The 25458-nt window shown below is 37.5% G+C and overlaps 1 protein-coding gene across 20 annotated transcripts in view; it reads right to left on the bottom strand.

The window, feature by feature from the left end:
• Positions 1 to 25458, bottom strand: part of LPP (LIM domain containing preferred translocation partner in lipoma) — a 650163-nt gene that overhangs the window by 490892 nt on the left and 133813 nt on the right. The window contains exon 1 of one of the 20 annotated variants that reach the window (XM_074329350.1): positions 5521 to 5541. The exons of the other annotated variants lie outside the window; for them this stretch is intronic. The gene's annotated coding sequence lies outside the window, so the exon portion shown is untranslated. Of the gene's footprint in view, positions 1 to 5520; positions 5542 to 25458 lie in introns of those variants that run through there. 20 annotated transcript variants of the gene reach the window in all.

Genomic DNA, 25458 nt, shown 5'->3' with positions numbered 1-25458 from the left:
TGTCCACAAACATGTAGCGGGCCTCTAGACCTTTTCAAGGGTCTGCAAGTTCATACTACTACTAAGATGTGATGAGCCTTTTTCAGTGTGTTGACATTTGCCCCAATGGGGAGAAATCGATAGTAGGCAAAAATGGCTAGAGTTTTAACTTGTATCAAGGTAGTAGCACTGAAATGTATTGATAGTAATTTCACCACTGGACACCCATAATAAAGAGAAGGAAAAGGCAGTTTCACTTAAGACTGTCCTTAGTATATTAAAAATTATTAAATCTCAGTCCTTGAATACATATCTTTTTAAATATTCTGTGTGATGAAATAGTAAGTATGCATAAGCACTTCTGCTGAATCCCAAACTGCAATGGTTGTCTCCAACAAATGTACTTGTGTGATTATTTGAATTAAGAGCTGAACTATCAGCTCTTTGAATGGAACACCATTTTTATTTGAAAGAATGACTGACAAACTACAGTTATTCAGATGGGTTTTGCTGGATATTTTCTGAAAAATAAACCAAGAGAGACTACTATTTCAAGAAAAACAACTAACAGTCTGTGTTGCCAATGACAAAATTAAAGTTTTAAAGTGAAAATTAGAATTTTGAAAATCTTGTATCTACTATTATATATGTGATATCCTCCTAATACTTAAAATGTGCTATTGATGAAATTAGTAGTAATATCAAAGATATATGCATTTTTTTATGTTATAGAATAAAACATCAACATTTGGAAGATCTACATAACTCAGTGAACTAATATTGTTTAATCAATGAAGATGTTACAAAATTCATTCAAAGTGATAACTAGACCAATGGATTTTAATATAACAGTTTCATAAAAAAGTTTACTGATTACAGATTTCACATTATAATTGAACTTTAGAAAACTACCACTTGTCAAGTTTTGGTGTAGTGTCAAAGAAGAAAATCCACAATTACCTCCTTTTTCCTTCCTTTTCCATCCTTTCTGGAAATCTTTTTCTGGATTTTTTTCACAAACTAATCAAAACACATATCATAACAAATCAAAATTAGAAGTGAGAATCCCGTTGCCACTTTTCTCACTGACTTTTTTTTTTTTTTTTGCTTTGTTTTGTTTTGTTTTTATATCAATGTTTTGCATTTAAAAATATATTTTTATTTGCTTTAATTTCTAACAAGATAAGTATCATTAGTATAACTCACACGAACAAAAACTCATATTTAAGAGTGTAAAGAGGTCCTGAGACCAAACAACCGGGCTAGATGGGATTTACTCGTATGTGTGCTCCTTTCCTGTTTAGTACTAATGTCCTTTGGTTCTAAACAAATAGGGAAGACACAGATTGACTGTGCTCTACTTTCAAATCCTGCTACCTGTTTATCTTTATGTAGCTGCCACTTCAGTGAGAATTGGGAAACACTGAAACATCTGTATGACTTTACCCTGGAGCAGGCCATTAGCTAGTCAACAAATATTTATTGTGTGTCTTCTATGGGGCGGCACTGATACTTAGAGCATCTGGATCAGAATCTAGTCTCTACTACTAACTGAGGTGTACTCTTGGTCAAGATACAAAATCTCTCTGAACCAGTTGCTTTCATATAAAATGAGAATGACAATAGAACCTACATCATAAGATTAATGTGTAGCGCCAGTGAAATGATCCATTAAAGAGCTTACTATACACAGTGCTTAGCATATAATAAAAACTCAGTAAACCTTACTCATTGTTTTTATAACTAGGATGTCTCTTACCATCATTTGCAATATACATGGAAGAAATAAAGACAGTTTAACCATTTTATTAAAGGTTCAAAATCTATCCCAGATGCTGAAGCACTTAGCTCCATAAAAATAGAGAAGCAAAAGTGTCCCAGCGTACCTGTTTCTCACCTCAAGGGCAGATTACCTGTCTTTGGCCAGGAATGAAATCAGGGTTGTAATAATGACCCAGCCACTGCATAAATTCCTAAACTTTCTGTGGTCAAATAAGCAAGCAGTTCATACTCAACATCATTCTTAGCACTGTGGTGACAAGACAAAGGACCACAGAAAAGTGAGGATTCAAACCAACTTCCTTATTAGACAAGAGAGAAGACTTTTACTTTTACTTTGTTTGGACAAACAGTTGTGTTCGTTTTACTTCTTTACTCCATTTAATTTAAAACCCAGAAGGATGAGGTTGGGGAAAAAATAAGGATGCTTTTCAATCCAAGGTCAGACCATAAAAACGAACAACAACAAAAAAAAGTCCTCAAATTTTTAAGACTAGATTACAAGTGGGAGAGAGGGTCCTTGATAAATTTATTTAGATTAAACAATATAATCTGGAGGAATAGATGCATGCACACTTACCTACAACTTCTTTATAAAGATATAAAGGAATTAATCATTAAACTAGTTATACTGGTAAGACCCAATTTCATTTTTAAAGGAAAAAAACATGTCACTTTTACTTCACGTTATTTCATCAACTCTAAGTACAACCACCTCAAATGTCAATATCTTACTAACCTGGTAAGACTTTTACTCTGATTTAATAGAATGATGTAAGTTATACTTCCAGAATAATGTATAGAAATGATCATGCCCCCTTAACAGCACTTGGATCTTCAATCAGGAAATTCAATTTTAGCTGCAAAACTATGTTTTGGCAAAAGTGCAATTGAACTCAGTGTACTTGTCACATTTCTAAATATACTCTGGTCACCATGACAACAAGGGAGACTGATGGATTGCTTAAAAGAGTACGGTATATTTAATTGTCAGCATTTTAAACTGACTCAGAAAAATGCTGTGTGATAGGTCTACTCACCATGGTTACTGCCGGCTAACTCCATGATAATAAAAGGTTCACATATGCACATCGACAACGTGCGCAAGAGAACGTAAAATCGGAAGGCCTTGTATTTTCCATCACACCGAATGCCCAACTTAAGGCTTTTGAAAGGACTTGTTCACATTCAGGTGCCACTCAAAAACCTCTCTCCCAGATGGGTCCCAGTCTGCCTTTGCTCGATGGTCACTAGAGCAGATTCCAAATCCTTAATCAGATTCCAAAGCTTGCTCTCTCCCTTAGACTAAAAATCAAGATGAACTTAAGGTTATGGTCTCCTGGAACATGTCTGGAATAAGGGATGAGAGAAACTCTTTGTTCTTTCCTTCCATGTAGAACTGTTCTCAAATGATAATCTTCTGGATCCATTCATTCCCTAAACAACCACTTCCTGAGTGAGCACCTTTCCCCTGCCAGGCAATCTTCTACAAGCTAGGAATATAGTGGCAACAACCAGACATGGTCCCCACCGTTGGGGAGCTGACATCCTCAGACAACAGGAAGACAAAGATACAAATAAATAATCCATTACAGAGAGGAAGGGGGAAGAGGGTGGTAGATGAGGGTAAAGGGGATCAAATATATGGTGATGGAAGGAGAACTGACTCTGGGTGGTGAACACACAATAGGATTTATAGGTGATGTAATACAGAATTGTACACCTGAAATCTATGTTAACTTTACTAACCATTGTCACCCCAATAAACTTGAATTAAAAAAATAATAATCCATTAAAGAGAATGAAATAATCCCAATGAACTCGCCCATTAGACCTGACTCTATACAGTGCCTAGTACAGAGTATGCACCCAGCAAATCTTCATCATTATTGTAACTAAGATATCTCTCAGCAAAATAGTTTGCAATGTATATAAGGTAAACAAAGATATACTAACCATGCTTTCAGAAAACCACAAGTATTACATAAAATATAAAACAAGATAAAGGGAAAGGGTGATAAGAAGGCAAGAGGTGCTACTTTAATCTGTGCTACTTTAGCTACAGATTAAGGAAGATCTCTCTGACATGACATCTGTACTGAGCCTTGGATGATGAGTCCAAGCCAGCCATATATAGAATCAAAGGAAAGTCAGGTGGTAATAAACTTGGTTTATACACAGGACAAAAGAAAGGCCAGTATGTCTGTAGCTTACTGAGTGAAGTGGTTAGGGGTGAGAGATAAAGGAGAAGACATGGTCTATATATCAGAGCCTTGCAGTCCACTAAAGAGTCTTTCAAATGTTTCAAGATACCTGGAAAACCACTGTATGGTGAGGGTGTGATATGATTCAATTAACAATTTTAGATCTTTCCATGTGGTATGAAGGGCCACAAGGAGAAAGCATAAAAATATAGAGCCCATTTCAGAGACTCTATTGCCAAGTTAAGGTAAGGCATGATGACTTGGATTGAGTCACTATACTCCTACTGCATTTGCCTTACACAGCCCCATGCTTACCCTCTCAACCACCTCTTGCAGAAGAGCTGATGAGAGCAATCACAATCAGGAAATATTCTGGAGGCAGAACACACACTCACTGGCCAACTATGGACTCTGAGCAAGGGTGATAGCAAAATAAGTTAGACGAAGGCCCACAGCATGATGGGAAACATGCCCCATGATTCAGCAGGTCTGAGGGGGGGGCTTGATGCTGCATTTCTAGCAAGCTGTGAGGCTTGACAGTGATCTTGCTGCTCCATGAGTCACACTTTGAGAACCAGTGGTATAGGAGAGTCTGGAGGCAGGAACACCAATGGAGCAGGAGGCAATAAGAGCTTGGCTTTAGGTTGGTAATAGGTGAGAGGGAGGAAATGCAAAAGATGTAGCAAAAAACAAACTATCTTAAGAGTTGAGGACAAATAATCCATTAGTGAAAATAAAAAAGAAGATGGTGGAATTGATTCCAAGTTTTCTTTAACGACATTACTTAATCTACAGATCGTTTCTATCTATCTAATGCAAAGCACTTTCACAAGTCATATTTCCTGTAGTGATGGTTTATACCTATAAGACAAGGCAAAGGAAATGATTGTGGTTACAGATAATAATAACAACAACGCCAATCGTTTATTGAGAACTTATTCTGTACCAGGCACATTACAACATACACTATCTACAATTCCGACAATAATCCTATTCCTATTTCACAGATGACAAAACTAATATTCAGAGACATTATGTAGCTCATCCAAAAACACTCCTGCTTCACTGGATGCAAACCCAGGAATGGACCCTAAAATCAATGACCATCACCTCCATTCTGCCTAAGAAGTTGCGTCTATAGAATTAACTGCCCACTTAGGGCATTCATCCTCAAAATCAGGGTTCCCTTCAGAAACCTGACTAAGCTTTTCCAAGTGGCAAAACTTGATCCATGGACTCTAGGAGCACAGGAGTGAAGTCCCTACGGCCACGTGGCAGGTCTGTAGCAGAATTGTGACTCATTTCATACCCTCACAAAACAAACATGGTGTTTCTATGCTCATGCTCAGAGTCACATGTTCTGTACAGCCCCATGCCTACCCTCTTAACTTTACTCTGCTTTTCCTTTGTACTTTGTTCTGCCCAGAGAGTAACTGGCTCTCTACACAGTGATGCATTTAGAGTGAGGATGTGAGAAAGAGGCCGTCGTTTGTGAAGATGCATGGTGAACGGTAGTGGATATTGACAAGGCATCAGTAGGTAAGAAAGATGAGCTTACACGTTCCCCCAGCCCAGGAAGTGGGTAAGAAATGAGCCACAAGATCTTCCTTCTAGTCACCCACACTGTGCTTTCCCAGGATGATTCACAGGTATGGCTCCACGGACCTGACAAAAAGGACCATCATCAGAAAGATAAAAGGATGTTTTTATGCCTGCTCTCTTTTTTTTTATTTGTTCCTTCTTGAGTAATAACTATTAATTGTGCTATGCGGGCAGTACAGAGATGAGTCTACCGGGAAGCCAGCACAAATCCATCAAGTGCTTTTAGCCCGAGTATTTTAGAAGCAATTGCTTACCACATTTTCCCTGTTCTTTTTCTCAGCTAGAATTAAAGTGGATTTTACCACACAATCACCCCAATGCCCTCCTCTCCCACTTCCAAAATGAAGACAGAAGATGGCTGTTGATCTATCACCAGTAAATTCACAAGGAATATGTGAGAAAACGAGTTTGTTTAGTGTTTATAAAGCCTAAGTACTGGTCCCTAAAACAGGTACTCAATTTACATTCACATATGACAACCTATGAAATAGATATTGTCCAATTTGGGCAAAGGAAGGAATTAATGCTCAGAGATGATATGTTGTCTGAAATCCAACAACTGGCAAATAGGAGAGCCAGGAAGTAAACACAGGTCTTCTAACTACAAAGCCAACCCTTTTTCTACTTATTACAGCTGTCCTGTATACACTTGCAAGAGTTTCCACGATCTTCCATTCTGTTCTGCAGAAAATTCAAAGCTTCAAATATTCCTTATAAATAAGGCTGTAATAATCAAAAACCTGTTTCAAAATGCCTTTTCTAGGAATACTAAGTGACAAAACCATTGTAGATGCCATAAGGCTTGCCTCTGATGAAGGCAACATGTTCTTAACAATAGCTGGATTTAGGGATCAGTTAGAGTCTGCACCATGCCTAATCTAGAATCATAAAGGCTCTTGAATTTCTTAGCACAGGGTTCTGACCAAATAGCAACATTACACAAAACATGCTCCCTCACCCCGCCCCAGGGCATGTACTGAAGAAAGAAGAATCAGAAGAGTGGAAGTAACAGAAGACTAAGGGCCTGCAATACAGTCACATGTTCACAGAGGCTCTGGATCATTATGAAGTAGATAAAACAAAAAACTCAAATGAAAAGTTAATATAACTAAGCTTAAACTCATCTTTTCATTATTACTCCCATACCTTCTATAGTATAGGTACATGTTGGAAAGGATCAGACAAAAGGAAAAATAAGAATCCAGTCTTCAGGTTTTTAGATATCTTATCTGAACAAAGTGGGTATTAATATGTGCAAGCAGCATCCTTTTCTAGCTCCCCTTACCTAGAGAGGTGATGAGGTTAAGCATTTTGAAAAGATTCTTTATCATAAGCAGAGCTGACAGGGACACCTGATGAGAATGGTAATTAAATCAAGAAGTAAATAAACACTTGGATCAATGTTCTTTACTCTCGGTAGCTGACTTAAGAAAAAGGGTTGCTTTATAAAGGTGGTATTTCTCTCTTCTAACCATAAATATAGGGTAGCTTCACAAGTGTTCTCTCTTTTAAAAGTTATTTTGTTTCTCAACAAATGCCAGTTAACCACCTTCTATGGGCTAGTTAGTGTGTGGTTTGGGGGGAAAGGATGGTATTAAAAGAAAAGGACACAACACATATTTTCAAAGCGCTCAGAGTCTGGTACCTAAGTCCAAGCACAAAATGTTGTGATTTTTTTTTTTTAAGTCAGCAAGTTATGTTCTCAATTATGAAAATACCAAATGTCAGATTCTTCTCAAGACCAAGAGATTATAGGACACTGGGGTTGCAAATGCCAGAGAGGGAAAATGGCTCCATCCCATATGTAAGGATTAGGAAAACCCAACAGGTTCAAGGATTACTACCAACAAAATGGTAACTTCGCCACTCTCCCTACTGGTATACTGATGTCATGACGTACAGGACCTGAGATGCTACCCTCAAATCTTTTGTGGCTTGAACCAAGGTTCATTTTCCAACCCTAGTCACCAATACTTCCTCTTCACAACCCCACTGTGCACCCTCTGAGAATGATACAGAGCAGATAAAAATTCAGTAAATGTGCAATGCATCAATTTATAAAGCTACCAAAAAAAAAGGAAAAAACAGGTAAGAAACTCTTCACCTTTTCTGGTATGGGTCTATGGATACAGAAAACTGTGTTCCCCTGTCAAAAATAAAGGAGTCCCCATCACTCTCCATCACTTCTTCCTCCAGGATAGGAGAGGATGATAATGGCTGACATCCATTACGCCATATGAATCAAGGGGAAGGATCATGCCCCAAAGTTATCTGGAAGGATGGGTGGTGAACATCTCTCACTCCATTCTGCTTTCCCTACTGTTGCACTTTCTGTTGGCGATTTAGTTTCCAAGGTGGACTCTAATCCCCGTGTTTTTCACTGGGTAAAAATACACAAAACCAGCAGTCACTCAACTCTCCTCTCAGACAGACCCCATGGTTAAGAGTAGAAAACAGATTGCAGCAAGCCCCAATATGGTCCTCAGGTCCAAAGGATATTTTCTAACTGAGCTGTGAAAGCCACCAGCCTTCCATTAGAATGAGATTGGTAGCTTGAAAACTATTCAGTGATTTCCACCACTAATTTGCAAAGGTGTCAGAGTATTAATAGTCCCAGACAAGTAGTCTTTAGATAAAACATAATAAAACAAAACTGATCAGCAGCAATGTTAACATCTCGGTAATAATAAATTATGTTGATATCATATACTCCGATATGAAACCATGAGAAGGGCTTCAACTCAATGGTGGTCTTCCCAAAAATCCACAATCCCTGGCAAATCATGAGAAAACATCAGATAAATTCAAATTGAGGGATGTTCTACAAAACACCTGCCCAATAAACTTAAAAAGTGTCAAGATCATGAAAAACAAGGAAAGGCTGAAGAACAATTACCAACAGGATGAAACTAAGCAGACATGATGACTAAATAAATAGTATCTGAGCTGGACTGTGGAACAGACAAAATGTATTAGTGGAAAAACTGAGGAAACCCAAATAAAATCTGTAATTTAATTATTCGTGTTGTACTGGTGATATTTCTTAGCTTAGATAAATGTACTTTGATTATGTAAAATGTCAACATTAGAGGAAGGTAGGTAAAGGGTATACAGACACTCTACTATTTTTGTAATTCACCAACAGAAACACATAAACATTACTGAGAACTGAACACCCTCAAGCTTCTTCCAATCAAATGAAAACTCGATCAGAAAAAGAGCTGACGAGACTGAACTACAAGAAAAGACATTACATAAAGTGACTTCTCACTTTCGGTTGTTCTTATAAAAATTAAAAACCATTTCCAATGCATTTGATTAGTTAAAAGGTTCACTGGAAGCTAGGAATTAGCTGAATTAAAGAGATGTTTTTTAAAAATTATAAATAAATAAAGGAATAGAATGAGAAACTCTAATATTGCCAAAAAAGAAATCAGTAATCGAAAAATTCACATTTTGGCTAATTGTTAAAAATTTTTATTGTATATTTGGACTCATATTATATACAGAATTATTTTCCCAAATCACATTTGAGGGTTTCAAAGATTATACATGCTCTGTTTTACTGGGGGGGGGGGGGAAAGAAGAAGAAGAAAAAGAAAAAGTCTATTTCCATCTGTTCTAGGAAAGAAAAAAGCTTAGCCAACACATTCAAGGATTTTCAGATTCAGAGTGTCCAGACTTTCTAGACCCCATCCCAAGTATCTGTGGAACTATATAACCTAGGCTGGGAAAAATCATTTTTAAAGAATCATGTTACTTTTTTTCAAATCTTTCTTTCATAAGCCAGTTTTTCTTCAACTCAGTTTACCTGAATCACCAAACCAACCAATGACTAAAACCTAGAGAAATTTAATTCTACCATTTCTCATAGTTAGGTAGGTGGGTAGGTAGGTAGGTAGGTAGGTAGGTTGGTTGGTTGGTTGGTTGGCTGGTTGGTTGGTTGGTAGGTGGCAGGGGTTGGGGGGGGAGGGAGAGAGAGAGGGGAAGAGGGAGAGGGGGCAAGAGAGGGAGGGAGAGGGAGAGGGAGAGAGGGAGAGAGAGAGAGAGAGAGAGAGAGAGAGAGAGAGAGAGAGAAAATCACTCGAGCCCAGTGTACCAGCTGAGGTCCTCTGCTAAAGGAAAAGGATTTCCAGAAACACGCTCCGCCCCGAACCCTCAGCACTATAACAAAAATATCAACATATTCACTGAGTACTTTTTTAATCCTAGTTTTAAAAAAATGTTTTCCCTTCAATAACAGTAGTGAATGTTACAGAAACCAAATCACGGAGCCCAACGCTTTTTACACGAGCAAATGGTGATCCAAAAAGAGAAGCAGAATTACCCAACTAAGCTCCTTCCTATCAGAACCTCTCCTAAACATTCCTTCAGATATTCAGACCTTAAATTAAAAAGCAAGGCCCGAAACAATTAAAAATAAATAAAGGGAAAGGAAAGTATTACAAACGAAGTACCATGCAAATATCAGGATGCAGAGACAAATAAAAAAGACGAAGCTCTTCTTGGCACTAAGGAGCTTTGGAACTGCTTCTACCCTCCTTGGAGGGTATTTGAAGGGAATTTGGAGGGCTTTCTTGGACATGGCTCTTCTCTGAAGATTGTGTTTTCCCTGCAGCCTATCTGTTTGTGTCTGCCTGTCCTCCTACACTCCAGACACACAGGGTCCAAAGCTAATGCTGGTGTTTTTCTAATTGCCTCTTGTTGCCTCTAGATCAGGGGTGTCCAAACTGTGTCCCGCAGGCCAACTGCGGCCCATGATCCATTGTTAATTGCCCCATAGCAAATTCCAAAAATATATTTCGTTTACTTAAATAAACCAGGTGAGGCAATATGTACTTCACCTCCAGTGAGTGGCCCGGCTGTTTGTGTGTTTTATCGCATATGGCCCTTGGTGAAAACCGTTGGAAAAAGTTTGGACACCCCTGCTCTAGATCATTACTCCACTATCACATACCCTGACGCTAGCCTCCTATTCTCCCACTTCTAATGTTTATTTTATCTTCTCCATTGAGACCTCAAGATCCTGAGATCTCTTTTCTCCCTGTGTGCCATCCCTTCATGGCAGCATTTTTTTCCTGGTTCAAGGTAGAACTTATATACTACACAATTTCAGGCATTATTTTGGTCCTTTCTCTGCCCTGACCCTCCCCAATGTTGGATTAATGCAACAATCTGCCTTCTCAGCTCTCACGCCTACAGTGTTTGATTGTACTACACTAAATAGAACTTTAAGAGGCTAGGATATCAACAATGCAAAAATAACTTCAATAACAACCCTCTCAATTTACAGTGTAGAGTTAATGAAGCATTTCCTTACTCATTACCTTCTTTGATTCCCATCACCCTTGTAAATCAGGGACAACAGAACTGGATGCCCATTTAACAAAAGGGGAAGCAAACTTGCCGAGATGGGAAGTAACCTCTACCAAGGGCTCACAGGAGACTTGGCACTGCTGGAACCTGAACCCAAAATCTCCTCATACCTGGCCCAGGGCGCTTTCCATGACTCCATGGATTCAAGGTTCTAGGAAAACCTACAACTGCACAAATAAACAGTGGCATACTCAGTAATGCCAAGGACAAATCTTTAACCTATACCAGAATTAAGCCAGCAATTTTCAGTTGACTTAGAAAGGGAAATAAAACACTAAAAAATTAATAAAATAAAAAAAAGTTATCCAACTGATTCTGTTAGAGACGATTAGCAGAAATATCTTGCAAAGAATGTGGGTGTCCTGGAAGATTCATTGTCATCATCATTATAATTTCTAATCATGCTGTGTGGGCAGGTGTCCGTGGAACAGAAACACCATTGGCACCCAGATTAGCAGTTTCATCAGGAGACTAGAAAACGAAGTCTGCAATTCTTAGACCTCAGAGCCTGAATCACAACTTTCCCCTCAGGGATCAGCAAATATGCAGTCTGTGCCTTAGCCAGGATTGTGGGTCCTGCCAACGGAGGTCATCAAATACCAGGTCCATCAGAAAGCGCCCAGGGGAACAAGATATAGGAGGCTTCCTGGGAGCCTGGAAATACCATCAGCTGTAGAGACAGAAAGCTAGAGTTGTAGTCCCACATTATGCCTCTAATTCGCTGAGTAACTTTGAATGAATCATTTGCCTTCTTTGCATTTTTGTTTTCATTCTCCTCTGAAAATTTAGAGTTTTAAAACTAAAACTATTCGTTTTCAAATGAGACATGGGAGGAGGTCATGAGGGAAGGCGGCCAGCAGTAAGGCTTTAGGCTTCCCCTGGCTCTGTGCCCTCCCCACCACGACAACAGCTCTGTTTTTATCATTTTACATTCTGAACATGAGCCACGCTGCAAGATTTAGCTTGAGGAAAGTGTTCAAGTCCATGTAATTCATGGGCACGATCTCTGCTAACCCATCAGTTCTAACATTCTGATTCTACTCAAATGTTTTCTCTGGGGTAATCATTACAAAGACCTTTTTTACCCAATTTACTTGATTTGGAGACAATTGTATTGGTAGACTTTAAGAATAACCCTATTAATAAAATACCCTGAAAATGTAATGTGAAGCATGTCAACATTTTCTTATGCTACCACATTAGTAGATAACCAGTGAGAATGCCCAAAGATGGCAGAGACGAACTGGAGTAACAGGAAGGAACCCACCACAAATCCCCTAATTACTTCACAAGGATTCATTTATTCACACAAAAATATTTCTTAGGCACCTGCTATCTAACGGGCATCATGGTACACTTGAAATGAAGTAACACACAAGGTTCCAGACCCCATGAGGCATTACATTATAATTAGATCTGGCATTTAGAAAACCTGTATGCAGCCAAATAACTAAATCAAAAACACTGCTTAACAAAATATGTGGTATACAGTTAATGCAATCCTTAGAGAAAAAAACTGTACCTTGTTTATATAAATAAAACAGCTGAGATGAAGATATGTGAATTAAGAGTCAAGCTCTGACCATCAGAAAAACAACAAAATAAATCTAGGCAAAGCAGAAGAAATGTATTATTGAAGATTTTAAAGAGGAAATAAAGGATGGCAAGCCAATAAATAAACATAAGTGCTGTTTTGTTTTGTTTTTTAAATAAATAATAAACCTTTTGCTAAACTAATCAAAAAGAGGGATAGAGAAATACAGTACAAAACCACATAGCTTTAAATAATAATGTGGAAATAAGCATAAACATGGAGAAAATGAAAATAATTACAAAAAATTATTTAACTCCTGGCAAATCAATTTGAAATAAGTAACTTTTCTAAAATACAATTAACAAAGGTATCCACAGAAGAGATATAAAAGAAAATTAGTGCAATTCATGTAGGAGAAATAATATGTCGTTAAAGAGCAAATACCTCCACCCCTCAAAAAAAAAAAAAAAAAAAAAAAAGCATCACGTCAAGGCAGTTGCACAGGGGAATTCTATCACATTTTTAAGGAATAAATCATATAAATGCTATACAAGCTATTTCATCAAGAAAAGCTTCCAAATTATTTTTATGATTTAAGCATAACACTGATAATACAATCTGGCAAAGCTAAGACACAAATACACACATACACAATTTTCAAATAATCTCACTTATAAAAATTGATGCAAAAGTTAATAAATTACTGACCTCTAGGTTGCAAAAATACTAAAAAAATTAATGTAAACTATGACCCAGTGGATATTATTTCAGGACCACTAGCATGATTTCCCATTTTAAAAAAACGTACTTATATATTTCACCAAATTTGTTGAACAAAGAAAAATCTAAAATATTTTCTTAAAGTAAAGGAGACAATGTATGATTGTTTCCATAGTTTCCAAAGAGGTATTAGATAAACATTTAACAATCACACTTTAAAAAAAAAAAAGGAAAGAAAACACAGAATAGGGATGGATAGTTTTTTGTGTTTTATTTTTCCCCCTTCTTCTGCCTTCCCCCACACTCTGGTTCAAGCCATTGTTTCTCAGTCTCGTTGTGTAGGACACAGCTCCCTGGCCCATGCTGGTATTATGAGCCTTGTGCTCTCTCAGCTGAGGCAGTCGGTCGCCGTTCCTCGGTCAGCTGCTCAAGGCAGCCCCGCTCCAGGGAGAGCCATTGTTCACAATCTTGGCTGTGGAGGGTGCAGCTCACTGGCCCATGTGGGAATCGAACTGGCAAACTTGGCATTAGGAGCATGGTGCTCCAACCACCTGAGCCACCGGCCCGGCCCCAGGATGGATAGTTTTTAACATAACATAATAGTTTTCAAACAAACACTCAACATCACAAGTAATGGGGAACACTATAAACATTCCCATTAAAACAAGGAAAAAAAGCATACTCGAACAATAGCATGTTCTAACACTGCTATTTAATATTTACTATTCTAGAGGTAGGAGATAATATTATACAATTAAAATACAGTTACAAGAGTTAGAAAAATTAGAAAGAAAAAGGTAAATTATAGTTATTGACAGATGAAATGATTACTTAACTAGGGGCTCAATGAAATTCATCTAAAATCATTCAAATAGTGAGAGAATTCAATAAAGTGGTTGGGTAGATAATCAATTATCTGAAATCAATAAAACACACACGCACACACACACACAGTTACATGATATAAGCAATAATTCCATTAACTAGAGCAAGTATAAAATACGTAGGGAAATAAGAAACATGCATGGTCTACATGAAGAAAAATTTAAATGATCCTGGGCATATAGTAGAAAATTTTAACAAACTGAAAAACATAGTTTTCTAAGAAAAAGAAATAATATCTTGCCAATGCATAATTTATAATGTTAATGAATAAATTCAGAGCAATCCCTATAAAAATATCAATAAGACATTATTTTTAGAACTGGACAAGTTCTAAACTTCATGGAAAACTTAACAAGTGCTAAAAGACAAAAATTCAGAAAAAGAGGAACTAATGAGAGTGGAGTAGCACCATCAGGTAATAAAAACATATTGTACAGGTATAATAATTGAAGGCATAATAATGGTGCATAAATGTCAGATGAATGGAACATAAGGTCCTCAAAATAATGCAAATTCCTAAGTATTGAATATTTAAGTAGTTAAACATCAAGGAATTTAATATAAAAGTGGTTTTTCAAATCAGTGTGGAAAAGATGGACTATACAATAAACAGTGTTTGGACAGGTGGATCTGGAAAATATCAAAATAGATCCCTACCTCACATCATTAACCAAAATATAATTTCAATGGATCATTGACGAGAGAGAGATAGAGAGAGAGAAGAGAGAGAACGTGAGCAGAAAGCAGATGAAATAACTAGAAGGAAAATTGGGGGGGAAAATTTAAATAATCACAAAGCAGGGAAGGCATTTCTGTGTGTTACACAAAACCCAAAAACCATAAAGCCAAAAGATTGAATTTACTACATAATTTTTTTTTTCTGCAAGTTGAAAAAGACAAATGCAAAATAATGGGGTATTACAACTCCTATCATAGACTAAGGGTTAATTTTTTAACTGCAACAAATCAATAAGCAAAAGTCCAACAATCCAATAGAAAAGGAAACAAAGGGCCATTCACAGAAAGGAAACACAATGAGTACAACCTATTTAAAGTGATGTACAGTCACTAACAAAACAGAAATGCAAATTAAACTACGAGCTACCACACATAAGATTCGGACACAGAAATGATCATCTAGCTATATGATTATATGAGAAAAGCAAGATGGAAAATAATGTGTGTAGTATGTTCCCCTTTGTGTGAATATTCTACAACACTGGAATATAAAGGCTTATAAATACATATATATACTTGTCTATACCCAGCTTTATTTCTAGAAGGGGATATAAGGAACTGATAGCAGTATTGGCCTTTGGGTGGGAAAAGTAAAGCGATGAGACATTGATAGCAGAAAGATTTATTTTCCTTTATACGTCTTTTGGGGACTTTTTAATTTGCAGTATACATTTGTGTGGTTTATTCAAATTAATTTTTAGTTTTCTTTAAAGAAAGGCTAGCCAACAATGCATCAGTGAGAATGTCAAATGTAGGGAAGGGAGCTGGCTAGATGGCCTGCAGCCCTGCACCCCTGCAATATATTAAGGCATACTGCAATGACAATGACCAAGGTATCAAGGCTTGAAGCCTAAGGCAGCTACTTAATAACTTTGACTTCTTGGAAGTTCTTTATTCTTGCAGTGTCTCAGTTTTCACAGCTGTGAAACTGAAAGCTAAAATTTACACCTCAACAGATTGTTCTGAAAATTAAATAAAATAAACATATATACACCACCTATCCCAAGGTCTGGAAAGAAATATATGTTCAATAACTGTTAACTCCCACCACTATAAGAACTATTCCTAAAATAACAATAATTATTAGTATTAGTATTAGTATTAGTATCATTATAGTACTATTCTGCTCAACCACATACATTCAACCTAACACTCACCACTAACCGCTCTGTCTTCAGCTTCCTGTTCCATTGCCACAACATCCTTAGCCCCCATGAAGCAAGAGATGAATAAATAATTACCAATTCTAAATACCAGTCAGGAGAACAACTGAAAAACATCTATTGCTGCTTCAAATTTCACTGAGAAATGAGTAGTGACCAGTTGTAGTTAAGTGGCTGACCAAAGGGACGGAAACTCAAGTCTATTGCCTCCATTCCAGACTACACCACAGCTTCTCATGTGTTGGCAAAAAAAAATGTGCCTCTTTTCCTCAACTTTGCTGGTCCCTCATACTTAAAAGTTACCTCATTTTACTTCCAGAGAGCTCTATTTTTACTCTGACGCACCTGCAACACACGCCTCAATCAGGCATCCCTGGCCTCACTCCTCTTGTCAACATGATAGTCCCATGTTCTGTGAACATAGTCATAGCTTCATGTTCTCACACACATTAGAGGACAAAGTTACCCTTCTCACAGAACAAAATGTCAGTATTGTCAATTTTCCAAAAGAGGGGGGGAAAAAATTTTAATGAAGACTTTATCCTGATAGAAAGAAATGTGGGCCCCTTTCTCTAGACCCTGATGACTTAACAATGGACAGTTAGAGAGGCTGCATCCTTAGAGCATGGTCTTTTGTTAGTGGTGATGGTGGTAGTGAGGTTTTTGTGTGTTTGTTTATTTTGTTTTATTTTCTTTCTGTGTTTGGTCTTTGAGAAAGATTCTATTATGGTTGCTATCAGTTCTCATTTAAAGAAATAAGGACAATGGTATTAATAATGAAACAAAAGTACTCCTTTTTACTCTCTGTGGTCTACAAGGAGTTTCACATTTCATTCAGATCAGAACTCCATGTTTTACTGATGTGAAAGTGTGTGGTTTTTGCGATAGCCAAGTTCTTCTAATATTCAACTTTCTGTTGTGTCTTACTTGCAATTTACAGTAAACGAATCCCAATTTTTCCCCTTTGTCAAAATCAGCCCATTCTCAAAACAACCAGGCCACCTCAGTCATGGCACTTTTCATGAATATCATAGGGGCATGCACCTATTTAGACCCAGTTTATTGTGTTAATCGCAACTATGAAATGGATAGCCCAAATTTTACCTTTAGACTCCACAGGACATAACTATTCTGAAGAAGCACAGAAGAAAGTCAAGTCCTGCCTTATCTCCCCTTCCCCCAATGTCCTCTCAACCTTCATTTTTGGTTAAATTTGAACAGAGACATCAGGGTGGTCAGTCTACAACAGGAGAAAAACCATCACTGCCATTATTCCCTTAATTAATCATTATCCTTACCTTGGATAATAATAGTTCATCTTGAAAAATTCTTTCATAGGTGCTTAACCATCCCACCAAGCCTTGGAAATAGAGGATGCCAAAATTATTCTTCCCAACTATGTATTAGAAGAAATTTAGGCTCAGAAAGGGCAAGTGAATTGCCCAGGAACCCCCAGCAAAAAGTGGCAAGACCAGATCCTCAACCCAAGTTGAATTATTCTAGAGGAAGGACAGTTTCCCCTCTCTACTCTGCCTAAGGAGAGCACCCCGAAGCCCCCTCAATCCTCCATGCATCACAGGCTCTTAGCTGTTCCCTGATGACACTATGATTCCATCAGTAACACTGTCCACCAGCTCGTACTTGACATGGTGGCTTTTGTTTGTCCACTGCCCGGGCCTAACAGTGGTTACATATTTTCACTATCATCATGGTCCATCAATTGTCAGATTGTCACAAGCAATTTGTTTCTAGTCATTGTTACAGTCCTAAAGTTCTAAATGATTTGTTATTTAGAAACTAATGCTCTTTCCCCCATGATATTGTCACTCACACTACCATTTACTTTCTTAACAGGAAGAACAAGAGGCAGAGTTATGGGTCTCCACTTATTCCACTTCAGCTCAGCCTGCCTTCCCTCAGTCACAGCCCATTGTGAGCTGTTATATGAACATTATCCATCATAAGAGTCTTTGATACATAAAGGCTGAGGACTACTGCTATCGAAGGTAGGGGCAGAGTGACCTGCAAAAGTTGGTTTTCCTAGAAAATAAGAGAATATCTGACTTCCCTATAGACTGGGTAAATCTCTAGCATCAGTCCTGAATTTGTTCTATGGCCTGATGTTTGGGTAACAAAACTACAAAACTCAGAAAGCCCTGCTTATAATCCCTAGCAGTCTCACTAAAAAATTATGCCCACACAGAGGTAACATGAGTGTGTCACCTATTACTCAATTTACACACAACACACACACATACACACACACACCAGTGCACAGAATGGATGCAGTCTGATACTACAAGTGACAAAAAATGCCCACAGTCCATTCAATACATGTCAAGACAATTTATCCTAATACTTAAGAGATAAACATCAGTCTTCCAAGTTTTAATGACATCAGCTTGACCATCACTGTTACCACTTATCTCATAGGACCATAATATGTATCATCTGTCTCCCTCACTACATTGTATATTCCCTGCAGTGAAGGATCAATTATTCATTCAAATAAATATTTACTGAGCAACTGCTATGTGTCAGGCACTAATCTAGATGGTAGGGATACAGCAAAGAAACCAAAAAAGACTAAATTCCTACACTCATGGAGTGTACATCCCAGTGACGAAGGCAGAAAATTCACAAACAGGTAAATTAACACAATTTTCAAAGAGCAATAAATATGTTAAAGATAAAACAAAGTAGGGTAAAGGAAATAGGGGGTGCTTAATGTGGGGAGAGGGATTATCTATATTACATCTATTTTTCTAACCAGTGATTTGGAGCTTTAAATAAAAATACCCATGCCTGGGCCCCACCCCCTGATATTTTGATTTCTTTAGTTTGCAGGTGGGCTTGGGCAACAGCAATTTTTACGGGTAGCCCAGTAATTCTAACATATCATCGGGGTTGAAAACCACTGGTATGCTTGGATTTGAAGGTGAACAGTCCTGGGTTTGAAACCCACCTGTTACATATCATTTGTGTGATCTCAGGAAACATACTTAATTTCTCTGAGCCTCAGTGACTTTATCTGTAAAATGGAATAATAATAGTAATACATACCTTTCTAGGTTATGAAGAATTAATGACGTATGAAAAATCCATAGCAGAGTGCCTAGCACATGGAAAGGATTCAGTATTGGCCATCATTTGCCATTAGCCTTATCATTTAAAAATGCACATAGGAGATGCAAACTGGAGGACTGGTCCTTAGATGGGTTCTGTTTTCCATGTCCAGTGTGGACCTTTTAAGTGTTGTTATTGTTGTTGTTTAGAGCTACTGTTGAAGTAATTGAGTGAGATCATAAGTTACATTTTTCTCTTTCCATTAGGAAGTATCTCTTACAGCATTTTAAAAATATTTTAATGAGCCAAGGTTTATAAACCTAAAGATTTCACATAAAAATCTGACAAAGCATTCCCATGTGGCAATAAATGATTAGAGCCAGACAGCTGCCACCTTTTTCAAGAAAGCCCTTTTAAGCTCTCCACATCCTCCACCACACCCTGCAGCTCTCTCCCCAAAACATGCTCAGACTGTGGCAGGGGACCAGTCAAATTTCATTGGCATCCTTGCACCGTTATTTTCCCCACAGTAGAGGAAAACAAAATGTTTCCTGTACCCAAGACTCTAAGTGAGAAAAGGAAAGCTAGATAAAAGGGCTTCGTGTTTCAAAAAAAAATGACTGGAAGCATTTCTTTGTGGGGATGAAGGGTATCTCTGTGTACTAATTTTGCAAATGCAGTGTGTCTGTGTCAAAAGCATAAAACTTACATGTCACCTGTTCACTCATTTACATAACTTACCTGGTCCTGCAGGCAGATGATGTATCATGTCCTAGGCACTGAAATAGGAGCTTTGCAAACATTAGCTCCTTTAATCCCACAACTCAGTGAGGTACTTTCCATGATCACCATTTTCAAAGCTGAGGAAACTGAACCTTGGAAAGGATAAGCAATGGTCCCGGGTCACATAAATAATAAATGGCAAAGTTAGGTATAGAACCAGAATTGTCTGACGTCAAAGTCGAAACTTCTTCCATCATACTACGCTCCCTCCACCCAGGGAACCATTTAGTGTAATCTAACTATTGAGAACAACAACTAGAAGGAAAAATTCTTGGAAAGAATACCATTACTTTAGAACAGTATCCGGCAGGGCCTCAAATAACGTCAACACCATTTCCTTATTAATACTGATGAGATGCTATACGAACTTAGCCCTTGTTTACGTCACTTAGCCCATGGTAAAATTGATTTCACTATTTGTCATTTTGCTTAAAGTTACAGAGGCTATCGACGACATTAAGTGAGGACTTAATGCATATCTCTGTCTGCATGTGTCAGGCACTAATCTAGCTGGTAGGGATACAGCAAAGAACCAAAATGTATCGTGGACAATGTATCCGTGTCCATGCCACGAATGACGAAGCACCATCCCAATAATTTTTGGAGGCTGCGTCTTTCAGACTTCGAGAAACCCACAGATGACACAATGAAATCATCTCCTCTCTTCCTTTTGTCCCATATAAAGATAGCTCTACTCTTAAATCTGCAAACAAATTGCAAAAAGAAGAAAACACCACTGTGTGTGTGTGTGTGTGTGTGTGTGTGTGTGTGTGTGTTTTGACAAAGATCAAAACCAATGACTGAAATGGAAGACCAAGACACATTCAGCCTCATCTCAAACATTGTCCCTTTGCTGAATTCTCCCTTGGTTCATCTTGTCAGAATTAACCTGCTTCCAGATTTTAATACAGGTTATTTGTATCTACCATAGATTTCTCCACCACATTATACTTATGTGTTAGGTGTCAACATCTCCCCCAAACGAGAATTCTCTGCAAGAACTATCTTTCATTCACTCTTACATACCCACCCCAATCCAATCCAACCACCAGTGTTGAGCACAAAACACAGCACAAAGTGAGATGCAAAATAAGAGTGAAGTAAGTGAATAAGTGAAGATAAGACTGAACTTTTTCTAACTATGTTTCTTTAAATAAAAGTATATTTAGTGTTAGCACCTGCAGAGCTAGGTTTTGTGGAGGTGCAGAGATTAAGTTTTTTTAAGCTTAGGTTCAAGATGCTCACTATCTACCAGGAGGAACAAATGTACACATATAAGAATATGTAGAAGAAATAAAAAATTAAGCCTCCAAAGAGATACAAAAACAAAGTTCTGGCAGTTAAGAGAAGCGTGCACGATATGAAATTCCTCAGGATTTTGCTATAATCTTGATTGTAAGTGGTCAACTAAAATACATCTACCCAAATAAAAATGCAATTTCTTTGTCTGATAATTTACTGACATTTCTTTTTTAAAGTTTCTGACGTTTAATTATCAAAAGAGCTGTTAATAAAGGTCTTAGCCATAAGGGGGAATTCAACTTTTGAATTTCAGCAATTCTGAAAGAGCTGGACTTTTCTGACAATGTAACTGTAAAGAAACTTGAGTCAAAACACACAAGAAAGGAAAAGATACCTAAGATAGATCAAGCCTATAATTATTTACTGAATCCATACTAACTTCCAGGAACTACTTTGTTAAACTCTCCAGGGAAACAGAGCTCAGTCTTTATTTGGGGTAACAGTGGGATACTGGTCCAGAAGACATTCAGATATAACTTTATGTAAAGCAGCATAGAAAAGGAAGGTCTGGGAAAAAGCCTATGAGATTCAAAGGGGAGAGAAATTACGTAAATTAGGAACTTTATTGATAAATGAGACATGGAAGTATGAAAATAAAAACTAAATAGTGTACCTTGGTGTTTGCATTTATACCCTTAGTTCTGCCTATAATTTGATGACAGAACTTAAGCAAGTCACTGCCTACATATTAGACTTGCTTATCCCATCACTGAAAAGGAGACATACGGCCTTCCTAGTGGTCTGTTTACAAATCTGGACATTAAACTACCTTCTGAACTGGAGTTACAGCAAGAAAAAGCAAGTTTTCGACTGTCATTTAAATCCATTTGCCCTTTTAGATGTTTGTCAACCAAGAGATTCTAAAACAATAAATCTAATAGCTACACAGAATATATTTTCATCATAATTTACACAAATGACTAAATTGCATGCCACTTCATCACAAAGACTAACGTACTCCTACATGATCAATAGGGGACATATAAAGAAAGGCAGGCCGATAGGTGCAGTGGTTCCATCAGGGCTCACCCTCCATTGTGTGACAAAGAATGAAGAATGTACAGGGTGATTCTAGGCCCTGCTGCCACCAGTCAATACTGGTTCTGTTGGGTAAGAACTTTATTTCCCACTATAAATTTCCCAGAATATTTCCAGTATTATCTCCCACTACTATTTCCTTTCAAATCTCTATTTTATTAACTAGTATCGACCAAACTTGCCTTAACAAACCAGAATCTCCATGGAGAGGCTGAGAATCTATATTATTAATAACAAGTGTTTTCAATGATCAGACAAGTCAGGGAAATCCTACTACAGAGCAACTGAACTACTCATGAACTGCCCACTTTTTGTCCCTTTTGTGTGTGTCTTCTGCCAGCAGTGTGCTTCTTCCTTCTCTGGTGGTGACATATGCTTAGCTATCTTTCAGTACCCAGTTAAAATACTACCTGATTTCACTACCTTCACACTCTCATACATATATTTCTCATCTCCTCTATTCAATTATGAGATCTTAAGAGATCAGAGCAGTCTGATTCATTAGTTCACTCATTCAAGATATATTTATGGAGTTTCTACCATATGCCAGGTACTGTTCTGGGCATTGGTTACGGAGCAATGAACAAAACAAAGTTCACTATTTTCATGGACCTTCTAGTACAGGTATTGGCAAACAGTGGCTCACAGACCAAATCTGACTCACGGCATGTTTTTGTAAAAAAATTTATTGAAACATAGCCACAATCAATTTTTTACATATTGTCTACAGCAGAGCTGAGTATTTTACATATTGTCTGACAGAATGAGTAGCTGCATCCGAGACCATATGGGCAACAAAGGCTAAAGTATTTACCATCTGTCCCTTTACAGAAAAGTTTGCTGACCCGTTGTTGTATAGCCTTCCCACATAGCACAGTGACTGACAGACAGTAGGCAATTAATAAATACTTAGAGAATAAAGTAAAGATGGAAAGTAAGAATAAGATCATATAAGGCAAGTCCCATGGCAGAGCCTCTTTTACCCAATCTCCATCTAATTATGCCAAAACTAATTTCTACCCAGGATAGAATGTTACTTACAGTGCTACAGTTTAGCATAATAAAAAAGGGAGGCTGTGGCAAGCTTTCAAACCTATGGAAAAGTTAAGAACTAAATAAATTTGCTGTATATTCAGAAGTCATTACTATTTCAGGTTCATTTGATCATAACAGCTGGGCTGGCAAAACATATTACAATAACTGTCTTTTCTGGCTTTCTAGAGCTTACAAAAGTTGGGGGAGAGTTGTCACTGCCTTTCATTGGTTTGCTTGCCTTCCTAATATGCATCTGGTGTAGAGAACCTTTGGGTCATTTGGATCAAGCTGACTAATGAGACTCAGGTTAAGTCAAACACAAATACACAGCTTCACATGAGGAAAACCTCATTCTGTCAAATACCAAAGTCAAGTTTACAGGTGTAAACTAATATCCATACCTTAACAACTGTCTTCTTTACCATGTCCATATGTAAACCCTCTCATCTTTCAAAAAAAGAACTGAAAACTGTGCTCTTTGCAGGCTCTTTCTCAGAGGCTGAGTGGCTATGAAGTAAAGTGGAGAGCTGATATACAGTTAAAGTTTTACAAGTCTTCTGCAGAGTCAGTTTGGTTTACTACAAAGTAACTGTTTTAGAGTCAAACAAGTCTTGATTCCCCAGAAGCTGTGCCACTCATTAACCATGTAAATGTGAGCAAATCATTTAGAGTCTTTGAGCCTCTGCCTCTTATCTACAGAACGGGAATAACATGAGATACATCACGGGGCTGATGTGAGAATTAAACAAGATAGATTAGTGCAAAGCAGCTTTCTCAGAAACAGAAGAAAAGAGGTTTTCAGTAACAGTTGGTTTCTGTCCTTCCATTTTACCCAATAACAAGGGCAACACAGGTTGTCACGCCTCAAAAATACCTCTGTATGATATATCTCAACTCCCTGAAAATGTTACAATATATTTTTTTAAGTCAATAAATTTAGAAAGGTGGCATTTGTATATTTTTGACTCTTTCTTAGTCCAACCTGAAGAAAATTATTTCCCTTGAATTTACTACTCAGAAGCTATATAATAGCTCTTGTTTATTCTATCTCCTGACTGCTGATTTCTAAGAAAATATTGGTTGAAACAATAGTCTCCGAAACCATTACATTAAGAATATCCTGATGATCATCACAGAGTGAATAATCAGGTCAGTTCTAAACATCCCTCCTGATTTCGAAGCGAAACAAAAATGGTCAAGCTCCAGTCAGTTTCACTTTCTGGTTCTGTGGTCCCTTGGCCCCTATGATCCCTTTATAAAATCCAACAAAGAAACAAATATGCTCCCATCAAAATAGTCTCCATTCCCTTTACAGGTAGATATGGATAGGTGAATAGATATATGGATGACATAGGGAGATGGAGAGAGACTGATGAAAGGGGTAGGCAAGAATGGCCAGAGGATGGATGAATGGCCAGAGGATGGAAGACTAGAAGGGTGATCGGATGGGTACGTAGAAGGACAGATAGGTTGCAGTATGGACAAAAAGAGAAATGGATCTCAGGCAAAGGCAGATGACAAGATGCTAAGTAGACACATTGAAATGCATAAAGAGAGGCGAAGAGATAAATCTATGACAGAAAGATCAATCTCAGGACCGAAATACTAGCACAATTCCCTCTCCTAGCCTACTGCTCCTTAAATCTCCATTTAAAAAAATACCCAAAGGTCTCTCATTATGTCATCATATCCAAAAATGAGGTAACTATAGTTTTATGTATATGCCCAGCAATGGAAAAGACCCTTTGTGCAAAACAAATTTACCGCATCCTCCTAATAAAGAGAAAATGAAAAGCCTTCCAGAAGGCATAAGGCAACTCATCTAATGCAGTACATTCATGAGACTACACATACTATTTTTCAATGTTTCTCTAACTACCGTTATGTTAATTAAGATAACTCTGGACTAATAGATTTTTCACAGTCAGAATTTTCTCTAAATTAACAATTCTACAGGTTTAATTTTACCTTACCTAAAAGTACTGCTAAACTCCAGTCCAATACATATTAATTCAGAATGAAATAAAACATCAAATTCCTCTAATGCAAAAACAATGCCAAGTGCCCCTGCCTTGTGTTCCCTTTGTGGTCAGCACTTAATAATGGAAACAATGGTTAAATATATCACAATAGATGCAAATATATCACTCACACAATGCAACATTATGCAGTGATTAAAATATATATTTTTGAAGACTGTTTACTGACATGGGAAAATGTTTATAATGTTACGTAAAGAAAATGTAAAACTAGG

Source organism: Rhinolophus sinicus, linkage group LG01, assembly GCF_036562045.2.
Source record: "Rhinolophus sinicus isolate RSC01 linkage group LG01, ASM3656204v1, whole genome shotgun sequence".
Taxonomy (NCBI): domain Eukaryota; kingdom Metazoa; phylum Chordata; class Mammalia; order Chiroptera; family Rhinolophidae; genus Rhinolophus; species Rhinolophus sinicus.
The sequence above is the reverse complement of the archived record's forward strand: the minus strand, read 5'-3'. Positions and strand labels throughout refer to the sequence as shown.